This window comes from Sciurus carolinensis, chromosome 3, assembly GCF_902686445.1.
Source record: "Sciurus carolinensis chromosome 3, mSciCar1.2, whole genome shotgun sequence".
In the NCBI taxonomy this organism is placed as follows: Eukaryota; Metazoa; Chordata; class Mammalia; order Rodentia; family Sciuridae; genus Sciurus; species Sciurus carolinensis.
The window spans coordinates 21,002,185-21,018,278 of record NC_062215.1 but is presented as its reverse complement, the minus strand read 5'-3'; positions in this window follow the sequence as shown (position 1 = coordinate 21,018,278).

Here is a 16,094-nt window from a genome sequence, read left to right as displayed (position 1 = left end):
ATGATGCTTCCTATCACTGCAGAGTGCTAGAAAAGAGAGGAAGCAAGGACTTTTTCCAGCTGCCTGGTTTCTGTGGTTATGAATTCTTTCCCCTTCTATTAGCTTATGTCTGTAAAATAAGAAGCAGAAACACCTAGAATTTCCTAAGTCTCTCTCACTGCTGTGTTCTTTTTTCTCACTATGTGGAATCTGAAAAGTTGCCCTCGTAGAAGTTGAGAGTAAAATAGTGGTTACCAGAGGGTGAGGGGTCAGGGGACAGGGATGGATGGGGCAAGGTTAATCAATGTGTACCAAGTGACCGATGGAACTAGGAGGCTGGAGTGTGCTGTTGCACAGGAGGGTGACTATAGATAACAACTAATGAACTGTGGACTTTAAATGCTTTCACCATAAAGAAAGGAGAAACGTCTGAGGAGACAGATACATTTGCCCTGATTGAAACATTTTATAATGTATACGTGTCTGAAAATATCACATAGTACCCTATGAATATGTAAAATTTTTATGTTTGAACATATCAGTTTAAAATGAATTTAATTTAAATTTGAAAATATATATTTCCCTCTGGCAAAATCTAAAATGTTAGTCACTGAGGCACAGTGAAAAAAGGGGTGAAAACAATCACAATTAGTTTTTTTTATTTTTGAGTAGATATTTATGGAGTGTTCATTGTGAGACAAATACGAAGGCCAGGCTGCCTGGTGGGGAGAAAGAGGTCAGACTTTAGTAAGGGAAAAGAAAGCAAATGAGTTTGATAGTGTGATAGGGAATAAAAGAGGTATTTTTTTTAAATGATATTGGTGATTTCAAGATGGAATGTCTGATTTCAAGGAGTAGGGGGATTTTCTTAAATGATGTCTTCCCCGAAGGATCGAAGGAAAGAATGTCTCTCACAGAAAACAGAACGGACAGAATCAAACATGTTTAGGAAATGGAAATAGTCCAGTGTGTTGGTGTTTGCAATGAAGACATACATCAACGTGAGCACTGGAAAGCTGCATTCTTGTCCAGGTTGTGGGAAGCTTTGGCAAGGGCCGCCCCATAGATAGTCTTCCAGTAAAGCAGAGTCAGAAAGAGAGATCTGGCCCTGGTAACTGACTTTCTTCAAATAGGAGGGAAAATAAGGCATAATTAACCAGATTCCTTTTGAAGGAAAGTAGCAGACAAGAGATGGCAGTTTCCTCCCATGTGATCCTACAATTTATATAATCAGAAAAATGAGAGATTACACTTCATTTACGTATGAGCTATCAAAATGTATAAATGCATTCTACTGTCATGTACGACTACTTAGAACAAAAAAACTAAATTTTTTTAAAAATTAGGGGGAAAGACAAAGCTACACAATATAAAAGAGAATTTTGCATTGACTTTGGTGCTTGAAAATTAAAACACTTTCTAATAATTCATGGGTCAAAAAGGAAATCTAATGAGAAAAAATATTTTAGACTGAATTAAAATGAAAATATACTGATTTCAGCTATTATAAAACAGATAAGAATTAGGGAGGGAAAACTCGTGAATGAAACTAAGTAATCTGTGATTCCCAAGAAATACAATTCTGGTGCTGTATATTGGCACCTTTAGGCTAATTAAGGTGGGCAGTGATTAATATTTTATGGGGTCTGTTCTCAGGGTCTCTTCCCACTAACCTGGTCTCTGGCCTGGGTCCCTCCTCACCTTGTTTACAGAAGATACACAACTCAACAGCTTTTGAAATCTTGCCTTTTCTTTGAAGTGCACCTCCCTGAATTACCCATTCCTTGAGAGACCGTAGAACAAAATTTAAATTTTCTTAATTTTCAGATGCATTCAGAGCCTCAGAAGCTTTAAAGCCTTCTGTATTTCTAAAATAAGCAACCAGTGGTCAGTTTTTCAATAAACCCTGGGAAAGGGCAGCTAGGGGCTTCTGGTCTGTGCTAACAAAGATGCTGCATTGACCCATTCCTAGGCTGAATGAATATACCCAGAGGCCCTTGAGACAGCTGACCCTAAAACAGAATCCCCAAGCTGAAAGAGATCTCAAAGTCCTTAAGTCTAGAACTCACTGGCATTAAATCTCCTCTGACATCTTCCCTCCTGCTACTTGTGCAGTCTGTCATTTTCCAGGAGGGCCTAAACCATCGTTAGCCAACCCAGCCCCAGCGGTTCACAGTTTCCCCGGATCTGCACAAGACACAGAAATCCAGGGATGAACAACAGTCAGCTCTGCCTTAAGGCGCTCAGAATATGGGGCACTGTTAGAAAGTCCTTCATGCAGACACAAACCTACCTCCTCGTCACCTCTGCCTACAGAAGTGATACAGTCAGTGAGGCCCAAGAGGACACTTCCCATAACTAGTCTGTATACAGACGCAGATGACATTTGCAAGGTGGGTTTATCTTGTCTTGATGGTCTACTCCAAATATCCTATATTCAAGAGCTGCTATGTCAAAACCCTTCTCAAGGCACAATGGTGGGGAGAGGGCACAGTGATGAATGAGCGTCATTCTTGTCTTTCAAAAAGCTGAGATCAAGAGAGCAGGCCATGGAACTCAGGGAAAAGAGAGTACATTGTCCTTAGAGATGTAGGGGAGGCATCAAAGACACTATCTGGAACCTAAGGATAGGGAAGAGTTAAATAGGCAGAGACAGGGAGAGAGGGTTTTTTAGAAGAAAACTATATGTATATGAGTACAAGCAAACTTTAGAAAGCAGAAACGTACATAGGGTTCAGAAAAATGGGGTGCAGGCTCATGAATGCAAGAGTGCAACTGACTAGAGGCCTACCCCAAGTGCAGGACCCCCCAAAGAAATGGGTTTGAATGACATAAGAGAGTAGACCTAAAGAAGCCAAAGTAGCATTTTTAACCCCTATAAAATTCAAATTTATATTCAGCTGTGCTAAAAATGTAGTCTGCCTCCATTTTTGTAGTGTCTCTCCACTGGTAACTCTCAAATGATAGCCTGCATTGGAATCACCTGGAGGACTTGCAAAAATGCAGTCTGCCAGGTCCTGTGCCTAAGTTCCTGATTCAAGAGTCAGTCCCAAGTCTGAATTTCTAACAAGCTTCCTAGTCACACTGATGCTTCAGGATTCAGGGTCACACTTGGAGGACAGAACACCAGTTCCCTAACAACAAATGAGCTCTGTGGCACCTGTCATCCTGTGTAAATGAACACCAGGTAGCAAAACAGATCTCATGAGGTCAAGAGCAGCCTGGGTTTCAATTTCCACATTTAAGATCAGCATGCATTGCCCTCGGGATGACAAAAAATGAGCTAGTCCTATTTGTTTTCCTAGATCCTTCTTCATCATTGAAGTTTGTTTTATGAGAACATCTAGGATGGAAGAAGAAAGGAAGGACAAGTAGGGAAACCCACACACTGTTTGTCAAGCTTGTGGGGACAGGCCAGTCAGTATCAAGAGCAATGTTTGTTTGTGGAGGACAGATAAAGGCCAAGTGAAGTAATATATTAACATCCATCGTGCGCTGGCTTCAAGTTTGGCACTTAACACACAGTATTTCATCTAATTCTCTTTCTCTCTCTCTTTCTTTCACACACACACACACACACACACACACACACAGAAAACCCTGTGTTCTCAAAGTAGATACACGCTCACATTTATCTACCTTCTATCCACCAGCTTTCTTACTGTGTGCTTTACATATAATTCTGTTTTGATCATTACAACCATGCTTGCAGTTTCTGCAAGGTAGTTGCAAATATCCCGTTGTAAAATAAGACAAAGCTCAGAGCAGTGAAGCAACCTATCTGGAACCTAGCCACAAAACTGAAAAGAAAGCACAGTCCTTGAAACCTTAGCCCAGGTCTGCCTGAATCTCAAGCTCAAGTTCTTTACACTCTCCCAAGTGACCCAGAAGGGAGCAGAGCATGGAGGTTGCTCTGAATACCAAGTCAAGCTAGAGACTAGCCATCCGGTGATATCCATTCAGTTCATTCAGCAAATAGACACTGAGTTCCTTCTCTGCGCCACATGCTCATAGAAGCGGAATACAGCAGGGGACTGAACAGCGTTCCCTAGAGGTGTTTGGGAAGATAGAGAGGTCATCGAAGGAACAGCTGAGGGAAATCGCTCCAGCACACTCTGCACCCTGGGGTGGGGATGCTGACTCCCCTCTCTGTGGGCTCTCCGGCACACAAGGCAGTGCCTTGGATATAAGGTACTGGTGGTGTCCACAGGATGACCTTGGCACAGAACAGGAGAAAGCACCTTCAAGAATCCCAGAGGAGGTGATGGAAACCAAAACCAGCCACCAGCAGTGCTGCAGGAAAAGAGGGCAGGCAGGGAAGACAGAGGTTCCGAAAGGACTCCACAGGCTACAATTTACTTGCCTGGGGTTAGAGGAGGGAGAGAAAGTAAAGGCGCCCTGAAGTTCCCCTCGGGTTCCCGGAACAACCATGTGTTTCAAGGGAGGTCAAGGGAAAGAACTGGCTGGAGGGGAGATGCTGTGATTTGGAGGGTCGGAGATGAAGATGTGGGGCCAGGAGGAAGTAGCTGGGTTGTTGGACTCACTGAGAAACCCTCCTCCAACCGGCAAAGACTTTCAGCTCCTGGCAGACAGGTCACGCTGGTTGGTTTGGCCCAAGGGCTCACACCTGAGGAGCAACAGTGATTCTCAGTGGGACAGTCCGTGCTCCAGAGGGGAGATGATGTTTAGCATCTCCAAAACAGGTGGCAGGGAAGATATTTTGTTTCAAGGAAGTGTCACTTGAAAACAAGCATACCCTGTGTTCTAAATGAGCTATCTTTCAATCATGATAGGAGTTTGGCCTTTGTATTTTTAAAAGTCAAAACAACATTAAGCAAGAAGATGACATATTTTTATTTCATTACATGGGAAGGTCTGGTTGAGAACCACTGCCTTAGATGAAAAAAGGAAGTTGAAACATGGTTCACCAAGTCGAGCTCCTGGGATTCTTATAAATGGTCATGAGAGAGGACAAATTGAAAGATGAGAGGATGCCAAGAGGAGAGGAAGGGGAGGACACAATCTGCCCTAGGTGTGATGCATCATCATGGGACACACACACACACACACACACACACACACACACACACACACAATGCAAAATTCTCTTCAGGTAGGTCCAGAATTGTACCTGGTTTTCTTGGTTTCCCGGTTTATATGGGGAGTGGTGGTAGAATAGAAGTGGAGTCCTTTCCCAGAGTTCTCTCAGTGACTTCAGTATCCACTCTCAGGGACATACAGTTGGCCACCCATCCTACTCACTGGGCTTTGTGGGGAATGGCATTTGGAGCCAAAAAAAAGTCATGAGTCTAGGCACCTGGTAAGTCCTGACTGATGTGACCTTGTAGAACCTGGAAAGAGACATTACAAGCTCAACTGTTGTCAGTGCAGGGCTGGTAAACTGAAGCCTCTTGGGCTCAGCACTCAGTGGCCCCAAACTGGATCTGGTCCTAAGCCAAGGGTGCAAAATCTCAGAAGGAAAATAAAAGCCTCCTGAAAACAACCTGGTTGCAATTATGGCCAAAGTGAAACCAGAGGTCACATCTAGGGCTACACAGATCCAGTTCATAGGGTTTGGTGGTGCTGGGAGGCCAGAGAGAGGAGCATAATGTGCAGGTGGGAGAATCAGCCTGTGAGAAGAGAGGAGCTTGGAATTTGTAACCAGGAGGAACCCCGAGCCCTCATGGCCCCATTGCATGCTGGGATCATGGACACTCCTTAACACATGGCTTATGTGGTTTATTTGCTAGAAGGAAAACCCACAGCACCCTGGATATTTCTGTCCTCTGGCAACTCAAAGAATGCTTTTTTTAAGTTTCAGATAGACCAACTGGAGTGAGAAACAGCTCCACTAACACCCTTACCTATAAAGAAGCAAGGGCTATGCTCAAACTTCCAGGCCAACAACGTGGTCATGTTGGGTCCCTGATGCTGCTAATGGGGATTTCTATCACCTCTCCAGTTCTTCTTCCCTGATGAGGAGGAAAACTGTCCTTACTGGCTCCCAGGGAGCCCCTGTAAGCCAATGTCCACAGGGCACCTTCTATGTACTGGGAACACTATTTGAATTATCCCTCAACCATAGTGAGAAAAACTGCAATTATTCTACTTTTAGAAGTGATGAATAGGTCTCAAGAGAGTGTAGTGACCTGTCCAACTTTGCTCAGAGAGTGTCACCAAGGTGGGATTTGAACCCAGTTCTGACTGAGTGTAGAGAACATTCTCTTCACCATGTACTGCTACCACAAAGAAGGACTCATTTTGCCTTGGCCTTGACACCGGGGTGCATAGGTGAGCTGAGATCTTCCATTCCTCTGGACACACTCAATGCTACTTGACTAGCACAGAGTGGAAGGCAGAACAGGCTCTCGGGAGTTGTTCCTCCATCTGCTCTTCAGTCATATCCTGCTGGGAACCACTTTGGCATGTACCAGAGCCACATCCCAGAAGCAGGCAGGGACTCAGGGTACTCTGATGGTGACTGTGATTCTCACCACTAGCACTGGCCAGGCAGCAGCCTCAGATGGTGTACACATCAGTGTTAGGATCTCTGTGAAGAAAATGGCATCCAGAAAATGGGCCAAGACCAAGACAACTGTCCCCAGTGTCTGTGCTGGGCCTCCATGCCTAAGAGACTGAGAAGGAATTCCATGCTTCTGTGAAAACAGCTTTTTTGAGGGAGAGAAAACTTGGCAAGCTGGCCAAGGCAATTCTCAACATGACCTCCGTTTGACTAGATTGGAACTTTAAGTGGTGTGATTTTGCTCTTGGACAAAATACCAAGAGGCCTAAGATGCCAAAAGCATGGTAGGGACATGTTAGTTCTGAGCTGTTCTGAAAGAATGCAAACTTGGCAACCAGCATCACCTCCTTTCACTGGTCCGTAGAGATTGTTGGGCAAAGTAAGTACACAACCAATGTCAGGAAAGGGCCAGAGGCTGAGACCCCTGCACCCAGAGAGTTCCTGGCAGTGACGTGTCAGGGCCGGCAAGGACCCAAGGACTTGATTCTGTATCTCACCACACATGTGGCCAGCACCAGGACAGCATGTGATACAGGAAGTAGGCTCATTGGGCACTTAATACAGGAACCAGTTACATTTTAGGAGATCTGAAACAATAGAGTAGAACCAAAATCCCAGAAGCAACACTGGGAAAAACAATATCTTTTTTTTTTTTTCCAAAGGCACTGCATTTCTTTATTTTTATTCCTCTAGGCAATGATCTTACAGGTAGCAAAAAGTAAGATGAATTACAGATCTATAGAATATAGTGAGATAAGAATTACATAATTGCAAAACACACAGATAACATTTCATGGAAGAAAATTGCAGCATTGCAAAAAAATAATACACACACATACATGGTTTAAGGCTATAAGGTAGGTCGCTATTTGGAAATATCTGCTACTCTTCATTTTAGCAAAAATGCCTCCAATGGGTCTGATCTTTCTGGAAAGAAGACTAAGAAATAAGGGTAAGAGAATTCCTCCTCCACTGGAACTCAGACCTTCAGAACCAGCTCCCAGAGCTTGCTCCCGTGGTCCAGGGAGGCCCATGCGTGGGTGGCAGAGCTTGGACAAAGGGCACAGGAGACAAATAGAGAGCAGGGGTGACAGAGGTGTCTCCATGGAAGAGAGAAAAGGAAGAGTTAGACAAAGGAAATAAAAAGATGCCTCAGTGACGGACAGGCCAAAATGACAAAGGGCAGATCTATCACCAACCAGGCACAGAGACCAAAGGAATCTATACCAACAGTTCTACTTCCCTTGTCACTTGTATCTTTCCATATCCAGGAGCCCTGATTCAGGGACCTGGCTATCATTTATGTAACATTCTGTCAGCAACAAGAGAAGTGAATGAGTCACCAAGCGAGGATGCACAGGAAAGCTTGTTCCCTATGCCAAGATCTGTAAGCACTTCAGTTATCTCTAAGGAATCTCCTGACGGCCAAGTATGTGGCTTGGCCAAGAGTTGCCTAGATCACATATTTACAGTCCCCACTCTTAGGAAGGTTCTGGTACATGTTGAACTCACCCTGTATCCAGGTATTGACATCCAACAGCCCCTGGTACCCCTGGTTCCGCCACTCCAGGTCAGTTCCTCCACAGTGCTGATGAGGCTCTTCTTCTGAGCCAGCACAAGGCTGCAGAGACACCACATCACACCGTTCTGCACACTGTCCTTCTGCAATGAGAAATGATGGGGTAAGAGACCCAAGTGCATCAAAATTCAGCAGTGAAAATCATAGCCAAACTCACCAGGCATGGGGACAAGAACTCACAGGACATTCAAAGAGGTCTCTAGAAATCACTGTCAATACGTCTATAACTTAAAAAAAAAAAAATCTAACTTAAGAAACCCATATCTCCAATACCTGGCAAAAAGTGGCAGCTAGTGAAATCTCATTGAGTGCCTGAACTTCACACTTGATTCTAGAGGAAAAGGGAAGTCGACTTCATAGGAGCTGTTTCTCTGGGTCAAACTGAAATCTCCACCATGGAGAAAGACACCAGGTCACTGATTTAATGTCACAAGAACTCACGAATGAGACCTCTATGAGTTGCTACCACCAGGCCATGGTATGCTGAGGGTTTACCATGTGACAGAGGACTCATACCAGGCTGTGGTGGGCTTGGTGCTCCACCTCCAAATCCCCTCTGCTCCTGGATCTCCGACTGGCAACACCACAGCTCCTCATAGCAGGACGTGGCCTGCGGGCTGTTGCCTTCAGACTAAAGCACAGTGATCGAACAACAGATCAGCTTGTGGCCCCAGAACAGAGCCAGGGGCCCTCCCTGCTCTGCACCACCCTCACCTGATCTTGGAACCACCGCTCCACTACCCGGCAGTTAGTCTCAACCATGGCCTCATATTGGCACCACAGCACCCTGCTCAAGTCCATGGTGGACTTGGTGTCCAGTTCTATCTGGAACTTGTCCTCCAGCTGACACCTCAAAGTAAAAGGTTCCTGCAGGGACAGAGGGACAAACACTTAGTGAGAAAGGACTTTGGCAGGACAGAGAGCATCCAGACTCCTCTAACAAGCTGAAGGAGGGAGGCCCACACACACATGCCAATGCCTTGCTCAGGGTCCAATGGAAGCACCCACTGGAGACTTTCTAACTCACAAGGAGGTTTGCCACATTGCAAAGAGGCAGTCTGGACTCTCAGAGCCACATCAACCTTTTTTTTTTTTTTTTTCTTGATGCCAACTGAGCCAGGCTCTAATCAGAGCCTCAGGGTAGAGGGCTCTCTTGCCTGCCCAGCACCCTCCCCATGCCATGAGTCCATATTCACAGGGCTGCACCTGCTAGTGGTTGCTCTTGAGGCAAAGCTACTCCTCCTTCAGAGACCCTTATGGGCCTCCAGACTGGTCTTGGCCAGTGCGAAGTCTTCCAGGAGCACATGTATCCTGCACATGCCCACCTCCTCTAGCTGGTACAGGGAGCTCTCATTCTCCTGCCTTCTGTCACAGGAGATGCGGGGTCAGTAAGAATGCCTGTGGGATCTCCTTTCAGCTGCCCCTACCCACTGCTTCCTTCACCACCTTGGATCCTCATTTATTCACTTGATCAACATTCACTATATTTGACCCTGCAGTTCAAGAGTCACATGACCAGGACCATTATCATTGTGGCCATTGATTAGAAGGGAAAGTGAGGCTCAGAAGGAGTAAGTTGTTGTCCAGAATTTTATGCCTGGACAATAGTAAATGCACAGACTCAACCTTAGGGTTCTGACTTCAAATGCAGTATTCATTCTGCTGTATGGGAGTCATTCAGCCAGGAAAAAGTGACTCACAGTCAGCCTCTGGACCTTCAAGTTGCTACTTTGCTTTGGAGTATCTCCCATTGATTTTTTTCCCCCTTTCTCATTCACTCGGTTACAACTCTTGATACCAAAGAGCTCCTGTGACTATTCTTCCCACTGATGGATTTGGCCAAAGATCAGTGACTTTGTCAGCCACCTGTGCCCTGACAGTTTATTCTGTCAATGACTCAATTTCGCTTCTGGTTAGAAAACAAAACTCTTTTATCTTCTAGATATGGGGGAGGAGGGGATGACACAGGACTTAACCCATCTGGACTATGCCTTCTCCTTTTGTTTTAATGCTTTTCTTCTCTTCCGTGCTACGTAATGATCATTTCTAGGACCATGCTAAATTAAGGTTGGGAAAGTAAGGAAGTTGACACTTCTTCGTTGATTCATTCCTTCATTTAGTCAAAAACTATTTTGAACACCTAGTGTAGACCAAGTACTATGACAGGCACTTATAAATAGATTAGAAAAGAGGAGTCACGTTGGGCTCCCTTCTTACTTGATTCTGAAACCATTGACAGCGTGGCATTGTTTCTATAATCATGCTGGCATTCTCTGATTTGCTGCATAGGATCTAAGGGAAACCAAGAAGACTGGTTACATATAACATATGCTCTGGGCTCCAGCTCTTTGTGTGGTGTCTACACTCATATCTCAAGAGAATCCAAAGATTATTGGGCCTTTTTTTTTGGGGGGGGGGGGGCCTTTTAAATGGCTTTTGTCTACCCTGTCCTTCTTTCTTCCTCAGACCCAGCATACTCCAGACTATTCAAATCTCACTTCAGCTGGAGCTCTTCCTGGTCTGGATGTAGGACTGGTAGTCCAGGCACACACTGGACTCACGGCATTTGCTCAGTTCTTGGGTGTTGGTCCAAGCTCCACTTTCTTCCTCTCTAGCTGGTGCACCTTCTCCAGGTACCTGACTAATTGGTCATTCAGGAACTGCATGTTCTCCTCCTCATGGCCATTCAGGATCTACAGATTTTTATACCACTAGGAACGTTGCAGGACTCTGGCAAGGGACAAGTAGTATGGCAGCTATGGGGCAGACAAGGCCAGGTCAGTCCAAAGGAGTCAACAACATATGAATTCAGTGGACATGTCGTACCAGGGTGCCCGAGAGGCCCAAGGAGGCAGACTCGGCATCTGCCCCAGGCTAGTCCCCCAGCACCAATGAAGGAGATATAGACAGTTCTTGCTCCAAGCATCATGGTGCTACCCAGAAGGGAGGGTGAACTGATGCAATAGGAAGTCAAGGTGTGGGCTGAGTCTGCTTGAGAGCATCAGATCAGCTGGGAAGGTCAAGCCACCACGTCTGAAAGCCTCCTCCTTTCCCAGCCCTGTTGTCTCCCATACCAAGTGGATGTTAGCTCAATCCTTTGACCTCACTACCTTGATTATCTACTTCTTATTGTACCTACATCCTGTCACTCAACTACTAAGTTCACCATCAATAGTTCCTTACCTCGTTAAAGAAATGTTGATGAATCTGAGGTGACTCTTGGCTCCTCAGAATATCAAGTGGGCTATTGGTGTGGAGGTCAGAAACTTTCTATCACTTTCCAAGGGAGGAAGGTTCTTTCAATCATCAGATACTTTTTCCTTGACTGGGTGTTCACCTGTTCATTAATGTTCACTGAAGTCATGAACATTCATGACAAACCCCTCTAACCATGGGGCACTCATCTGGGTTTAGGTTCAACCAGGCTTGCCTACACAGGAAAGACACTGATTGTTGGTATTGGTCAACTTCATGGTGTTTAATTATCAAGAAGATCTACATGTTTGCTCTCTACAGTTGAAGGTCTTTCAGACTCACATCTGGTTAACATCCTACATGCCAGGCTCTGTGCTATGACTTGATGTATTGTTGGTAAATCATGACACAGTTGATGCCACAAGGAAACAGACATCACTTGGGTAGGCACAGATGGTTTCAAGAGTGTCTGAGATGCTCATTAGTGTGAGAGTAACTCTTTTCAGATGCCCATAGCTGGTCTGCACAAAGGACAACTCAAGAAGCCAGAAACAAACAATAATGAATAGTAATCTTTTTGAACCCCTAAGATGAACTAGGCCCTCAAAGTCAAAGGACACCAAATTATCAGCGTCACTGTGGGCCCTCTTTGTACCTTGGTTCCTTGATTCTAAAGTCAGTTATTAAGCACCCACCATATGCATTAAGGAATTGATCCATATTATTTAATTCTTGCTGTCAACCTGTAAGGTGGGCATTCTGACCTTCATTTTACACCCCCCCCCCAAAAAAGGCCATTGAGGACAGAGATGTGACGTCATTTTCTAAAATCAATCCCAGATAAGGAGGCAACACCTGTTCTCAGTATCAGCCTCTGTCAACTCCAAGGCCTTGTCTTATTCTCTTCACCTTGACCACCACACTTCCTACCCACAAGGAGAAGAGTTATGTCATTGCAAGAACTAAGGATTAAAAGGCCTAGAAACACAGCAAGACCTTTAAAGTATAAAACAAAAATCTGACATTCTATATTATTCTTTCTGTATCTAAGAAAATATACATGTTAGGATTCCAGAGCAATGGGGCAGGGCTTCTCCTGTTAGGCTAAGGAGGAAGATGCCCAGGGGAAAGTACTGTCTCCAACATGGTTATGCTACACATAACCTAATAGCTCTTGGGACAGGGAATCCAAGACTTGTGAAAGCCTAAAAGTTTTCTCTCAAAGTTAGAGGTGGTAGATACACAGGCCATAGGGTTAAAAGAACCAAATGTGTAATAAGACCCTAGAAGTAGCTATAACTAGATGCTTGAGAAAATGAATATTTACCAGTGCTCTGAACACTGAACAAAAGTTAAATGGAAATTCCTATAGGGACTGAATATGTATATTGAAACCCAGGCTATTAGAATTCTATCAAGAAGAAATACAGAATTAGAGGATTCTATTCAGTTTAGGTTGCTCAGGAATGATAACTAGTGACCAGTGTTCACCTAAGGGTTACTCAGAGATCACCAGTGAATGACCCCTTAGAAAACTTTTATAGACACCATTATTCAAAGACAGCCCCAGGCCAGGCTAGGCATCCTCTGGGGGCCTCTGGGTAAATATGCATGTCCCATCTTCAGACACCCTTTCGTTATTCTCCTCCACCTCATCACAGGACAACAAGCTTCTCTATCACCAGAGCTGGACTTTTAGCATAGTTTCCTTTCCAGCAACTAAATTTAGGACTACCCCAAGCTCCAAGAGGTGGATTAACAAGGGTCATTCCCAGAAGACAGTTCTTCCCAAAAACTAACACAAGAATATTTATACAGGAACTATTTTGCTACTTCTAACAAATTTTGAGCACTATGACTTATCCTTTAATACCCAACAATGTTAACTAAAATGCACATATAACTATGGCTAGACCATCTGAAATAATCTAAGAGGTACAGGCTGCTTCTCTCTGTGTGCTTTCTCCTTCCTCCACCCACCACCCAGTGAACCTTTGACATACTCTCCAAGACATCAAGTTAAACAATTCCATTCCCCTAAATGTCAATCATTCTTATATAGTAACAAACAATGCTTAAAGGGCATTATTACTTTAGCCTCTACTTTTGCCATGTGTTGTGCACTTTTAAACATCTAGAAACACTAGATGTTTCCAACAAGGACTTAAGTTTCCACTGATACATTCAGTAGGGCTGAATAGACTGCAACACTTAATCAACAAAGGCTACACATTGAAGCAAAAAACCTTTTGTAAAAGGCTGGAATTGGAAAGTGTCTTCCAAACAGGACCATTCTGGTCCTGAACCCTACCCCTTCTCATCTCTTATCAACCCAGGGCTCAGATACATGCATCTGGAATGCTTAGAGATGAATTGAACAATTTCACTTAGTAAGTGGTTTTAAGAATGATATTTCCTATGAATTTAACACAATGATATTTCCTATGAATTTAACACAAAGGGTACTCCATGTGTTACCTTACTAACTTCACTTTTGTCAAATGTTGGCAACCCTCCTTAACATCTAGATCAACTATATGTAAATTAGGACTCTTTTATCCTTTATATACACTATACTGGTCACTGGAATGGTGAAGAAGGAGAAGAGGAAGGTTGAGGGGCAGTGCTCTTTGCTATTATCTCCATATCTGGAAGGCAGGTTTAGATTACAATCATAGATCTATATGTGCATTTTTGGTAAAGTACTTATGTTTATTGTGCACAAAGTTTATATTTTATTTCATAACGTCTAAGCTTTCTAGATGTCACTGAGGTGACAGTGAATCTTAGAAAGTAGAGCTAGTGAATTAGCCAACTTGTAAATAGCTTTTTGTTATAATTGATGGAAAAGATGCATCTTGGACATGGAATTGTAATACCTCTGGGTGGTGTGTATCAGAACTTGTTCATCAGGCTGGCAGCAGAGGGGCAGAAGAAAGTGTACAGGGAAAGATGGGAGCAGGTGCTCAAGGATTTACATTTTCGATGTGAGCCACTGGTGTGTGTGTATGTGTGTGCATCTTCTGGCTGCACTGTAGGAATACTTTAATTCACTGTGAACATGCATTCCTGCCAATATTTTGGTAGTAGAAATCTGATAATGAAACAAGCTTGGTGTATTCTGTTGCTTTGTCTCATTTTACATTGATCATTAAGGGAATGGGGAATGCATTATTTTAGTTGTAACTTTGCCAATATGTCTATCTAGAGGCCAGTTGCCATTTCTGTATTCATTGAAATTTTTGTCCCCAAGGAAGGATTACAATTTTTTGTAACGAATTAAGCTGTTATAGTGTATTCTTGGTTATCAAAAATACGTAGCTTTGTGATTTTGAATTGGTGAATAGTCATCATGTGTGGAAAAGCATGACACACAAGACAATCTCCATCACACAAAATGGGATGTTGTGTATGGGTACACACCACCTGGAGGGACACATCCAACTAAGCTGCCTGTGACTGGATGACTTGGTTCTTTACTTGTGTTTTTACTTTTCCTGTAATGCACATATTAACTTTTTAAAAATAAAAGCTATTTCTTAAAAAAAAAAGAGTTTCCTTTTATTTGCTAAGTGGAATTCATCTTTCAACATTGTCCTCTGGCAAAATTCACTTCAGGAGCTAAAAGACAAGATTTCTTCTACTTCATAATTCATGACACTTGTTACTTTCTGACATCTCTGAGGAAGCTTTGTACACTCTGATGATGGTTCCCTCTGCTAAAGTTTGATCTCGTGGCCTGGACTTCGGCTTTTCCTGAGTCTTCTTTTACATAACACTGATGTTGCCTGTCTCTGTAGGAATTTCAGGTCAGTCAATGAACAGAGGAGCAGAAGTCCTTCAAGTGGAGCAAACTCCCCAGGACAAAAAGCACTCTGTTTGAATGACTTAAAGATGCTCTGCAACTCCTCTGTCCTTGAGGCCTGGAGACATTATCTTGTTATAATAACTTTTGGTAGTATGGACTCTGAGAAGCAAGCAAATTATGTGATCTGAATATGCACAAAGCTAACTGTACTATGTAACCTAGGTAACATGATATGTCCCTGGAATAGATAATAAACTGGACTGACTTTCCCAGGAGAGTCACTTCTAGCTCTTCACCATCCTGTGCTTGCCTCTTTATTGCTCTCTCCTTAACTCTTATAGCTGGACCCCTATTAACCTCTACATATCTCTTTGTAAATTCACTTGATTCCACTGACTTGTATGTTTCTCAGAGGAGGTGAAATGTGGAGTGGAGATCCTAAGACTGCCTTTCTTCCCAACCCTTTAAGAAGAATCCCTGTGGTACCTGGTAACCAAGAATGAGTCAGGTTCAGGAGTAAAAAGGAATGAAAACTGAGCATGAGAGATGGGAGCCTGCAGCCCTCCTTCATTCACTTCTGCATGGAGTCTGACTTTAGAGGTACCAATATCCAGAGGCAGGACGTCTATCTACTACAGACTGGATGGGGGACTGGGATCTTGAGATGATACTTACAACATAGCATTGGAACATATGAGTGTATCTCAACCTGTGGGAGAGAAAGGTGTGGAGTTGCAGGCCAGCACCTGGAAATTATGACTCACTCACAGCTTACCTTTTCTATGTTGTGGTTCCTACTACAGGAAGATGCATCCAGGGAATCATGACCTGCAGGGAACATCATCCCTCACACTTTGCACTAGATGCAAAGATTTAAGAGAACTACTCTACTATTTATAAAACCTAGTACTTCCATGTCTCCTAGTTGTTAGGAAATTATGCCCCAGAAAATCAAATATCAAGGAAACCATGAACACTCTTAAGAGATTGAGCATATCAGTTATTCCAGG